This window comes from Mirounga leonina, unplaced genomic scaffold, assembly GCF_011800145.1.
Source record: "Mirounga leonina isolate KUSES-001 unplaced genomic scaffold, KU_Mleo_1.0 Mir_174, whole genome shotgun sequence".
NCBI lineage: Eukaryota > Metazoa > Chordata > Mammalia > Carnivora > Phocidae > Mirounga > Mirounga leonina.
The window spans coordinates 50,997,678-51,010,700 of NW_023270451.1; the positions used below are offsets into that span (position 1 = coordinate 50,997,678).

At 41.8% G+C, this 13,023-nt stretch overlaps 1 long non-coding RNA gene across 1 annotated transcript in view; it reads right to left on the reverse strand.

Annotated features, from left to right (window-relative positions):
* LOC118020975 overlaps window positions 1–12,719 on the reverse strand; it is a 51,602-nt gene extending 38,883 nt beyond the window's left edge. Inside the window, exons 1-4 of the long non-coding RNA XR_004682068.1 lie at window positions 12,674–12,719; window positions 12,078–12,282; window positions 7,346–7,586; window positions 198–260 (exon numbers count right to left, since the gene is read on the reverse strand). This is a non-coding gene — a long non-coding RNA (uncharacterized LOC118020975). The remainder of the gene's footprint in view (window positions 1–197; window positions 261–7,345; window positions 7,587–12,077; window positions 12,283–12,673) is intronic.
* Window positions 12,720–13,023: the final 304 nt, after the last annotated feature.

The following is a 13,023-nucleotide window of genomic DNA, read 5'->3' on the forward strand; positions in this document are numbered from 1 at the left end:
TCAGCACTACCCTGCTTTGCAAAAATGCTCCAAGCTGACCTGTTCTTCTCCACAATGTCATCTTGTGGGTAAATTGGAGCCTAAGAATCGGAGGAAAAAGCAGCCTCAGAATTTGGTGTTTTCTTAGCTTATTGTACTGTATTTTTGGCAAGTCTTTCAAACTTTAAGTGTTTAAAATTTTCCCTAATATTACTTACCTCGCCATCACCTTTAGGGATGCCAAGCGAAGGTTAATGGGATGGTGCAGTGAGTTTGATCTCCTGGGGAGAAAAGGAAGCCTATAAATACATCAAACACTGTGACCAGGTATAGACGAAATTTTAAAAAGAAAGATAAATCACGAACACAATCACCAGTCCACATTAACCTTGCTGCTCAGGGGCGGCCCTATTTATAGGCGTGGCCATTGGAGTCATTCTGATGAGTGAGGGCTTACCGGGGCAGGGAGATCTCTAATGCAGCCCGGCCTTTCCTTCTCCCTTCAGAATTACATCTCAAAACTTCAATTCTTGTGTTTTGATCTTTGCTCACCTCATCAAGCTTGATTTTTATCACTTCCTATCTCTCCTTTGCTGTCATTTCTGTTCTCCAACACCTCTCTTCAGTGCACTTTCTTATGACATTTACTATTCTTTTTGCTCAGAATACTCTTCTTCTCCCATTTTCCAAACATCATCACCTGGTTGGTCCTGATCCCTCGGGTCTCACCTGCCTCCTCCGGGAAGCCTCACAGGGTCTTCTAAGCCTGATTGGAGAGGGCCTCATGGGGTTCCATTGCATCATGGGTTTAAACCCTTTCTAATAATCCCCTGCTTATTCATCTTTCTCTCCTAGACCAGTGGTTCTCAGCGTTGGTTGAACATTTAGAATCATGGGGGGACATTTTAAAACTCCAAATATCTAGATCATACCCCACATTAATGAAATCACAATTTCTGGGGGGTGGGATTCAGGTATCAGTATTTTTTAAAGCTCTCCCAGTGATGCCAGGGTATAAGTCAATTTGAGAAGCACTGTAATAGGTTGTAAACTCATGAGAGTGTGGACAGTCACAATTACCATAATGCTTGGTACATAAGGGCACCCACCAGAGCTTAATGAATGAGTGAGTGAATGAGATGTTGGGGTTGCAACTTTGCAGACCCTAAACTTTGGTTCCCAGGTCACTCTTGGAGGATTATGTTCTTAGGTACCTGAGCCTCTGAGATTCATCTTCAACAGAAACTGATAAATTTTATTTTCAGGAAACGTAACCAAGTTAATCAGACACTTTTAACACCATTCCTTTCCTGCTCCCAGCCATTAGTTCATTCTTTTCCCAGTAAGGAAGCCTACTTAGCAAAATAAAGATTAGATAAGACAAGGGAAGGAAGTGGAAGGTCTTACAGGATGTTTTTATTTGTCTGTGATGCCTGATAAACATCATCTTTCTACTCTAAAGATTCCATGGACTGGATATTCTTGACATTTGAGATAATTTATCTGAAAGGGCTCTGAAAATCATAAAGTGACATTGTTGCTATTATGGCTGCATTTCACTTATTCCCATAACAAATATTCAGAAGGTCTTTATGACCGCACTAAACAATAGGAATATTGCAAAGGGGCCAAGGGGCAGTTGCTCCTTCTGTGGGGTGAGTGTGCTGGAGCATCCTGAGAATGGGTCATTGGCATGTAGGGTGGTAACTCCAGGAACTGAGAGAAAGGAGTGCTATGCAGCTATGTTACCTGCACCGCTACCCACCTCCAGGTTGTGAGCACAGTCAGGATGGAGGCCATCCTACTTCTATTCATTTGCTCAAGGCCTGACACAGTTCCTGGCATATTGTAACTACATCAATTGTCAAGATTAATCAATTATGGGCCATCTGTCAGGTCAGATTCTTTGAGGTCCAGGTATTAGAAAACCAACTTAGATTCACCTAAGCATAAAAATATTTAATGGAGGGGCTAGGATAGTTGAGAAAGCCAAAACCAACATCAGAAAAGACAAACACAACTTACAAGCAGAACCTTGGGAAGGCCGTACCCAGGGCTCTTCTCAGGACTTCTGACCCTAGAAACTTGGGCTCCCTTGGTATCATTCACCTCTGCTTTTCTTGTTCGTGTTGAGTTCCTTCTCTCTTTTTATAGGGTGGCTTGGGACATATAATTAGCACAAGGGCAGGCAATGGCTCTGGACTCAACATTTTCCAAATCTTCCCTCTGGAGAGGAGAAGGCTGTCTCTCCTGAGCTTCATCCCATGGGAAAGAATGATGGCCCAGGATGAAGAGGTTGCCAATCCCAGACCAATCACTGAGGCAGAGTATAGGCATATACCTATGAAAGGAGGAGTTGGGGTTCTCAATAAAGGCACATGTTCTCAGAATGGTACCACTTGCTGGCATGTGGGTGTTACAAGAGACTCCTGACCCTGTCAGTTATGGGAAATGGGATTAACAGGCTGTGGCTATTAATTGCAGATTTGTAGGAGAAGTAAAAGAAAGTCTAAATGCCCCTCTGCAGGGCAACTGCAATGACAATGAAGGAGAACATGTAACTTTTGCAAACCCTAAGCTAAAAGCCCATTTGTCTGGAAATCATGCTTTCATGTTTCTACTGAAATTAGAATAACATTTATCCCATAGTGCCCCAAATCTGGTAAGATAAGATTATGATCATAACTTTTGGCCTGAATGGAAGGTTGGAAAGGCTACCTTGCCCTGAAAAGGGTCGTGCTGGTTATTCACAGAGTGTGGCTGCTGCAAAGACCATCACCCACTGAGTGGGGCTCCATGCAGGTCTGGGGCCCGAAGGATCTGCATCTGAAGAAGCCTTACTTATCCAGACTGTGGGTTTAAACATAAACTGTGCTGTTTAAATGTTCCCTGGTACTTCATTTAGTAGGGGATGGGAGAGTGAGAACTTTGAACAAGTTTCTACTTCTTAGTGTCCTGAAACTTCCATTTTATTGCAAGTAAAAGACTCCAGGGTGGCCTTGTCCAGAACGAGGAGGTCTTTGGCTAGTCAAAGACCAGTAATGTTTCTTCCACAGTTCTTTCTGATGGTATGAAGTTCCAGAAGCACGGCAGAGAATGCACGAGCGCACTGGCTTCCTTCAAAGTGGAGAATTGAAATAAGCCTCTCTGGTAAGAAACATCTTGTGGATAGCAGAGGGAGAAGTAACAGGGCAGGGATGATGTTCCTCAAGGTTTTCATGTTGCCTGTGAAAGTTGGGTCTGGCAAAATGATATGCGGGACAGAGGTCACCAAGTCCTGCTCACATGAAGCCAAACAGCTTGGACAATGTGGGGACAATGCAGGTAAAGCAGATTTTCCAGGAACAGGTGAGATCCAGGACTGGCCTGGGACCCTGACATAAAAAGAACAAAGTAAGGCCTCAAAGAGGAGCAGATAGGAGAGCTGTGGGCTGGAGTGTTGAGTCAAATCTCAATGATAGTTGGGCAGATCACCAGGCTGGGAAAATGGGGCAGAGGCAGACTTCTTTACTTTGTCTCAATTGTCCTCTCCCAGGCCAGTGACCCAGGAAAACACAATAACAGTAGCATTCTTATAGCTCATTTTAAATAGGACTGCTTTTCTGCAGCTGGCTTTGTAGACAACGTACCCATACAAATAGCTACTGAGTGTTTGCCACATTTTAAATAGGGCTCTTTGGTGAAGCCACAGTTCAGGATAGCAAGAATTTTTTAAACTGCTATTTAAAATAAACACTGCATGGATGTTTCTGCCCTCTGCTAGCATAATTGCTCTCAGGGGAAAAATGATCTTTCGCTTAACCAATGAATTAATAGATCTGTGGTTCTGTAGAATGCAGCTCCCCCTCCTGCCACCCAGACAGACCTAGGGTTTGGAAGCAAGGGACAGAATATAGAGAGAAGTGGTTCTGCATGAAAGATTGAGTTGAATTCAGAGTTTGTGTGGACAGAGAGAGGGAGGGAATAGAGGAGGAAAGAGAATCTGCTGGCTGGGAGGAGGCTGATTTCTTGAGGAGGTTGGGTCGTGAGAAGAGATGACCCGCAGAAAAACTGAAGCTGGCTCTCCTGGTGGAAGGACTGGCCAGGGAACTTCTAGAAACAGCACCCTTTAGTTGTCTCACTTTATTGAAAATGTTACTGTAAGAATAAGATGTTAAAGTGTATACTCGTTTGAAAACCATAAAGGCAAACAGTGTTTGTAGTTTCGATTTAAGAACAGTCCGTTTTCATGTATATGCTATGATGTGTGTGATGTGAGCCTGGCCCTGATCATTGCTCCAGATCATCACATTGCAACCACGGTCAAAGCGATGATGGCACACACCTGCCTTGCAGGGGAGTTTTGTGGGAATCAAGGAAGAAGGGGCTGTAGTCCATGTTTGGGTCTATGTCAGGGGAAGAAAGAGGGGCATCATCAAGCAGGAAGATAATGTAATGGAGTGGCCGGCACAGGAAATCAGAGCAAGGGAGCCCTGAGGAAATGTGGGGAGCGCACTGATTTCCTCCCCCTGGGCAAGAACTTCTACTTACTTGTTTCTTCCTTTTTATTACTATTTTTTTTAATTCCAACCTCTTATAAATGAAAAGTTTAAATGTCCTGAAATGTTGAATGAATATCTCTCTGATTTCCTGTATGCTCACCACAGTCAAGAATTGTTAACATTTGGCCATATTTGCTTTACTTATGTATGATTTTAATTTTTACTATTTATGTTATTATTTTTTTTGTGGAGCCATTGGCCTGTAAGTTGCAGGACATCATACACTTGAGCTCTATAAACTTAAGCATGTATTTCCTAAATATAAGCCACTATCACTTAACTATTGAAAGGAAGGGTCAGCCCTAAAAGCTAGGGAACTCGGAGGTCACCAGATGGCTGGCTCCTGAGTTATAAAGCAGGGAGCACAGAAAAGGCCCCACTCTCACCTTCCAGGAAGTCTGGTGAAGCAAGGAAATAACCCTCCCACCCCCTGCCCATGCCCACTCCTAGCAGGCGTACTTTGTAATGTGAAAATCCTTGCTACACATCATCCATCTTCTCTCCCTTCCTTTTTTCTCCCCATAGTTGTTTCCCTGTTCTCTCTTCTTGACTCTTGTTTTTTACTCTATTACTCAGTGAAGCATCTCCTTGTCGTTGCCAACCCCAGGCTGGGTCACAGTTAGGGACACAGGAGTCTTAGAGGGCTGATGTGTTTTGGGGGAGGGAACAGAGAGAGTGCTGCTTGTGAGGAAAAAAGTCTTGGGCATTATTTAGCCCCAGACAGCCCCTGGCACTGGTTAGGGGGAAGGCAATCTTGGACCTGCCATGGTGGTCTGTCTGTCTGTCAGTCCGCTCTGCCAGGTTCTGTTTCCATCTGTGCATCCATCGCTCTGTCTCTGTTTATGCCTCTATTTCTTTCCTTTCTTGTGTCTGTCTCTTTCTTTGTCTTTCTCTCTGGCTCTTCCTGACTTTTATTCCTGTCTGTCTAGCTCCTCCCTTTACCATTTTTTTCTACCTCATGTTCAAATGATGCTAAACTTAGAGAAGAAGCCTGTTGAAGCAGGGATAAGATATGCCACTCAACAGTATCTGCTCTTTTTTAAGAACATTAGTGTCCAGACATCTGAGAAGCACTTTGGGGCCTTTGTAAAGGAAAACAGTATGTGGTTGTAAAAGAATAATGTTGGCAATAACAAATAAGGACATAAACCACTTCATGACTTTTTGTTTCCATTTGGGTGTAAGTACTCATGGGATAAATAGTTACCATTTCAATGGTCAAGATGCTTTATTTACCACACTGCTGTCTGTCTCCCTGTGGCCTTTTTGGGAGGATGAAATCTCCTCTGTGCCAATTAGGCGTTAAGGAAGAGAGAGGCACTGCATTTCTAGATTCTTGCCGAACAGGTCTGCTAGCTATGAGCCTGAGGGCAGTGCAGACAGCCCCTCCTGGAATCTGCTAGAGTTGTGGTTCCAGCTGGTGTGAGGACCTTTGCCAAAAAACTGGAAATGCCAATGGCATCTAAGCAGGTGCATCTCCCAGAGCAACCCCTGGGCCCCCTGGACTGTGCCCACTCAAGCTCACGGCTCACCTCAAAAACCCTGAAGCCTCTGGTTATTGTTACAGTGGATCTGGCTGGCACACAGACCCAGGTGATAGTCTGAAGTGCTTGAAACGAATCAATAGGACTTTTTCTCTCTAGCATCATTTCATCCGCTTAATTGTCTCTAATGTAAACATATAATCTGGTCAGGCAGGCAACTTCTAAATCAAGCACCAGGAATCACAGGCACCAATTACAAGACAGCTATGCTGGGTTTGCTGCATTTGAATTCTGCATTAGACCACTGAAATCTGATTTTCCTATTGTTTAGGAAAAACCTCTAGGGGTTATTAAGGTTTGCTGCAAATAAAGTTAGAGACCCAGCATCTTTAAGTTCAATGTAAATGTTATTTATTGGGAACACATTATATGCTCTGTACTGTGCTGGGTCTATGGGGGATGCACAGATGGCTAAAGTCGACCTCAGACCTGAGGCAGGCAACAGAAGTATGGGAGAGTGAGCAGAATCAGGAAGGGAATTGGGAAGCCTTCCTGAAGGGGGTGGGATGATGGGAGCAGGGACGTGAAGAGCACAAAGGACTCGGGTGGGTGGAAAAGAGAAGCAACAGGGAAGCCCAGAGGGAGACAAGCGACAGCATGAAATGCTGCAGACTACAGCTGTTCCTGGAAGTGGAAAGTAAGATTAGGAACTGTTCGGGGGGAGGCTGGGAAAGCCTTTCTGGCACTTTGGGTGTTTTCACTGTGTCATGGGAACCATTACAGTTTGCTCTGCTTCTTGCCATCAGCAGGGACTGAGTGTATGTGGTGGGTTTACTTTTAGAAATGTGGATTAAGTTTTATTCTTACACTTTAGTAGACCATGCAGGGCTTGGAGGTCAGAGAGACTTGGGTTCAAATCCCAAACTCTGCCCATCCAAAGAGAAATTAAACAACTCCGAGGCCAGGGCTGCCCCGCAATGTATTCTTTCCTTCTTTCTTTCTCTGTTTTTCTTCTTCTGTGTCTTGTCCCTCTTCCTCCTGTGAGACATCAGAATCTCGATGCCAAGTGATGACGGAGATGGCCTCCACAGGCGAGGTCTCACCTGGGCCAGCTGTGCCATCTCCCCCAGCCTCTTGCATCTGTCTGCACCTGGCACCCGCCCAGATGCTCAGCACTTGGCTAATTCTTGCTAAGCAGCCATGGATGGAAGCATCGGGGAATGGTGCAGACTTTACTGAAGAGTCCTTGGGGAGCAGAGGAGGGTGTTTACATCAGACATTCCACAGCAAATCACTTTAAAACCTCCCATTAGAGATTTCTGGTTTTTTTTTTAAAGTTACCTCCTGGCAGTATGGTCTCTGGACACCAGCCTCTTCTTCTCCCCTGACAGCATCCACTGGCTCTCTTCTTCCCTCCTCTTCTTGTCTCATTAAAATAATTTCCTCCCCGATCAGGCAGAGCGATTCAACCTTGCCCCAATTCTTAACAGCCTTTTGTACCCAATCATCATGGTGAATAAATCAAGGATCTGTTCTCAGCGGCCATCTAGATGTAGTGGCATCTGGTGCTATTTGAGCACCCCTTAGGGGTAAAAACAAACAAACAAAAACACCTGCATGAGGTGCTTTAATTTAGGCCCTTATTAAGATGATAATCAAATTTGTAGATAGAAAGAGTTAGCTCTTACTCTGTGATGAGAACCATGTACACGTTGATGGAATAACTATGGTTATATTTGATTAGTTCTAAAGGATATGCAAGAGGTTTTGATATAAATGCCCAGACCCCAGTCACTGTGTAACTGGTAATAACTCTTAACCAACGAGCCTAATGGCCTGATTCTGGGGGAATCTGATCCATTTCCTTCTGTACCTCATTATGGAGGAATAGCCCCTTCTTGCCTTTCCATAATCCTTAGCTATTGCTTTTTGTTGTTGTTGTTGTTGTTGTTGTTGTTGTTGTCTAGCTATTGCTTTTTAGCTTAGGACTGGCTGGTGATGCTGCAGCCCCAGCCCCTGCTGCTGCTCCGTGTGGTGGCATGGCCACTGTGTCCTCTTGCAGGGTTACTGTTCTGCATGCTCTGGTGACAGGAGTGGGAAGTTAACTTCCAACCTAAAATTGAGCCCCGAATTGTGTCATATTATGGCACCGCCACCATCATTAAATACCACCCTCTCCTTATTGTAGCAGATTTAGATGTTACAGTGCAATTACTGCATGCCAAATAGTAAATGGGAACATGAGCTATATGACTTTGATTTTGAGTATTTGTTTATCCATATGTAAAATGGTCATGATAATATTGACTTATGATGTTGTAATAAGGATTAAATGCTCTCTATATTATGTAAATACTTGGAAACTAGTAAGTATGTATATGTTTCTTTCCTACAAGTTCCTACAAATCTCCCTTTTCCACAAATGCTAAGTTGCTATTATACTGTTGATCATAATACGCACTTAGGAATAGAAGAATCAAGATAATAAACTAATATTTGTCAAATATGTAACTCACATTATTACAGAAATCAGGATAAAAACTAGAAAAGAGATGAGAGAGTGAAGGAGTAGATCATAATGGTATCTTTGAGAAAAACATGAAATCATCACTCATCCAACTGGATTCTAGATCAGAGATTATGGAACTGGAGAACTGGATAAAGTAAAATATTATACAGGCTTTTTTATTTTATTTTATAAAGACCTTATTATTCTTTTCAGAGCAGTTTTAGGTTCACAGAAAAATGGAGAAGGTACAGATGCCCCACCTATCCACATGCCCCGCCTCCCCTACTGTCAACATCTCCCACTGTAGTGGTGCATTTGTTACAAATCAATGAACCTACAATGATACATCCTAATCACCCAAAGTCCAGAGATAATTTAGGCTTCCCACGTGGCGTTGTATATTCTATGAGTTTGGACAAATGTATAATGACATATATCCATCACTATAGTATCATTCAGAATAGTTACACTGCCTTAAAAATCCTCTGTGCTCTGCCTATTCATCTCTCCCTCCCCCGAAATCCCCAGCAAACATTCATCCTTTTATTGTCTCCATAGTTTTGCCTTTTCCAGAATGTCATACAGTTGGAACCATATAGCATGAAGCCTTCAGATTGGTTTCTTTCACTTAGTAATATGCATTTAAGATTTCTCCACATCTTGGGCGCCTGGGTGGCTCAGCTGGTTAAGCAACTGCCTTCGGCTCAGGTCATGATCCTGGAGTCCCGGGATCGAGTCGCACATCGGGCTCTCTGCTGAGCAGGGAGTCTGCTTCTCCCTCTGACCCTCTTCCCTCTCGTGCTCTCTATCTCTCATTCTCTCTCTCAAATAAATAAATAAAATCTTAAAAAAAAAAAAAAGATTTCTCCACATCTTTTCATGGCTTGATAGCTCCTTTCTTTTTAGTGCTGAATAATATTCCATTGTCTGGATGTACCAGTTTATGTATCTGCTCATCTAGCAAAGTAAATCTTGGTTGATTCCAAGTTCTGGCAATTATGAGTAAAACTGCTATAAACATCTGTGTGCAGATTTTTGTGGACATAAGTGTTCAGCTCCTTTGGGTAAATACCAAGGAGCACAATTGCCGGATTGTATGGTGGGAGTATATGCAGTTTTGTAAATAACCACCAAACTGTCTTCCAAAATGGCCATACCATTTTGCATTCCCACCAGCAATGAATGAGAGTCTCTGTTGCTCAACATTCTCACCAGCATTTTGTTTTGGCTATGTTCTGGATATTGGCCATTCTACTAGGTGTATAGTAAGTATCTCATTGTTATTTTAATTTACACTTCTCTGATGATATATGCTGTAGAACATCTTTTCATACACTTATTTGCCATATTTGTATCTTCTTTGGTGAGGTGTCAAAGTCTTTGACCAATTTTTTAACTGAGTTTTTGTTTTCTTCTTATTATATTTTAAGAATTTTATGTATACTTTGGATAGCAGTCCTTTATCAGATGTGTCTTTTGCAAATATTTTTTCCCAGTCTGTGACTTGTTCTCTTTTTCTTGACAGTGTCTTTCACAGAGCAGAAGTTTTTAATTTTAATGAAGTCCAGGTTACCAATTATTTCTTTCACGGGCCATGCCTTCGGTTTTGTAAGACCTTTGTTTTTTACCCTAGAAATAACTGGTTCTTTCTAAAGAAGGATGGCTTGTCCTTTATGTGGTGACCTATTATGCTGGCAACCAGGACGTAAGACCTTTCATTCCTCACCCAGGGTCCTTTCTATAAGCCTTTCCAGCAAGCGCAAGATGAACACTGGATTTTTCATCGTGTTTTTAATTTCAACATCTTTTTCCTAAAATGATGATGGGAAAAGAACTCTGAACAAACGAGTTTAAATTTAGTCTGCCACTTAGAAGTGAAGTGACCTTGGATAAGTTACTTCACTTTCTGAGTTGTATTTTTTTGCAGTTTGGTAAGATGATACTTGTCCCATGTGAAATCATCAAGTACCTGACACGAACTCACTAAACCTTAAACCCAATCAATCATTCCCAAGTACAATGTCTACCTTGACCATGAATATTTGCCAAAAGGCCAGTTTTTCATTTTTCTCATTCAGTTCCTTCCTTGGGTTTAAGTTTTCCTAATGGACTCATGTACCTTGCTTCATCAACCTTTTTCCCTAATGTTTCTAATTAAGTGTATGCATTTGATGTGAAGGGGTGTCCGTGTGTGTGTGTGTGTGTGTGTGTGCAAAGGGAGTTTCTTTGTGAGCAATGGTGAAACAGGACAGAGTTGTCCAGGGAACACCATGCATTACTGCCAAAGCCCCATATGCTACCGTGTTGCCCATCCATTGCCACACACTCAAAGATTTTTCTCTGGTGCTTCTCCCACACCGTTCTTTGCTGTGGATACTCAAACACTTGGGACCACATGTTCTAAATGAAGACTTGGTAGGTGGGCAGCCACCTCCAAGATAAAACTTATTTTAAACCTGAAAATATAATGTGTTGCAGTGTTAACAGTAGAAGCAGAAGATTTTCCAACTGAATTTTAAAATTCAGACCAGGTCAGGTCTAGCGAGCTTTTCATCTCAAGTGTTTAGCAGGGTAAGTGTTTCAGTGTGATCACAGGCAGCCCAGGAAGGCTACAGACTTGCCAGAGACCACAGTTTAAAGGTCTGGCAAGTGTGCCACGTGACGGACCCAGCCCAGAGAAGTTCCTCCAACCATATTCCTTTTCTTTAGGGCACTCATCTTGATTTGTAATTGTACAACCATTAGTGTGACTTCATCTGTCTTCCTTTTATACTATAAGCTAAAGAGAATAGAGACTGTGTCTAGCACAGTGCCCGGCACACAAGACTTTCTGTCGTATAAAGGAAGAAAATGGACATTGGCTCAGTATGTATTTATGTTTGTGTCAACTGATTTCTAAACAGACAACAAATAAATCATTACTGAGTGATAATGAGAAGAATCAAATGGGAAGAACATTAATATTTGCATAATTTAAATTTGTAAATTTTATATCAAGCCCTAATTAACAATTTTCCCTTTATCGATTAGACTTTGAGTTTGTTTGTCCCGGTGCTCCAAGAACAATCTTGAATGCAAGTGGGATTTGTATATAAAATAAGAGAACAGTGCTGTGGATTTTAATATTTTTCAAGATATTAAGTAGAGGCTGCCCTTTTAAAATAAAAATATTTAATTATTTTGAAACATCTATTTTCTCAACTGTAGCACAATTAAAGAGTGCTATTTTTATGCAGAAGGAAATGAAATATGGAGGTAAGCATGAAATGACTAGGCACTACTCAGAAATCAAAGAAAACTCAGTGTAGGGAACAGAGGGTATGATTTGGGGAAGAAAAATCTCTTGAATCCATTGAATCCATGCTGAACTAGAAATCGAATAATGACATGAATAAAACCTCATTGACAAAACAGGAGAGCTATTGAAATAGATGGAAAAGGCAGGGTAGGAAATCAAATACAATTCACTTGTGCTGAGAACAACCTTAGTGGCAATGTTTCATACCACAGTTAATATAAAATAAGTCATTATTTGAAAAGAAAAAAAGAAAAAAGAAAGCTCACCTTATTACATCACATCAATAATGCATTTTCTAGAAGCTCATCATGGTTCTTCCTATAAAGGCCAAATAATTCAGAGAATCATCTTTCATGTCTGCTTCTGCCTTTCTGCCTAGGAGGGTTCATTTCATTATTCTGTTTTGGTTCAACCTATAAAAATTCTCAAGGGGTTTTAATGCAGATGAATCCAGGCACTCTCTGTAGCCATCTAAAATAATTCAGGACAAAAAGGAAAAAGGAAATTAAACAACCTATTCCCATTTCTACTCTATATCTCACCCTCATAACAAGGTGTTTTTTGTTTTGGTTATCCAGTAATAAGCTCAATTCTTCATTTAGTTTTGCCTTTAGAGAAATTACCACAGAGTATGTGTGTTCTTTTATTCTATAATTATTAGCATTTACTATGTGCTGGGGGCTGCTCAGGGTGATCCAAATTCCTAAATTCTTTGGACCTTTGTCTTTTTATCTGGAAAGGGTCAAAATAATACCTACTTCATATAATCTTGGTAAGGATTCAGTGAGATAAAATAAATGAAATGCCCATGGCAGCATCTGATAAATGGAGGCTGGTTCCATTCATTTTCTTATTTCATTACCTCTTTTGAGAGCAATAGTTGATCACTCATTAAGTACTTCCTCATAGGAGCTTAGAACCTGGTGAGGGAGAAAGACAAGAAAACAGAAAATGATATGTGATTAGTGAAATGATGTAGGTATGCACGAGGCACCTGACCCAGTAAGCAGCGCGTGAAGGGTGAGGAAGATTTTCCAGTAAAGGTGTTGTGAGAAGTGAGGAAGGGACGTGTGGGCAGGATCAAATGCCTAGAGGGCATTCCTGTTTGTGGAGAACTGAAAGTCCTTCTGTCCAGCCTTAGACTGCAGTAGAGGATGTAGTAAGAGAGCTGGCTTGTGGTAAAAGCAACGGCCAAATCATGAAGAAACTTAT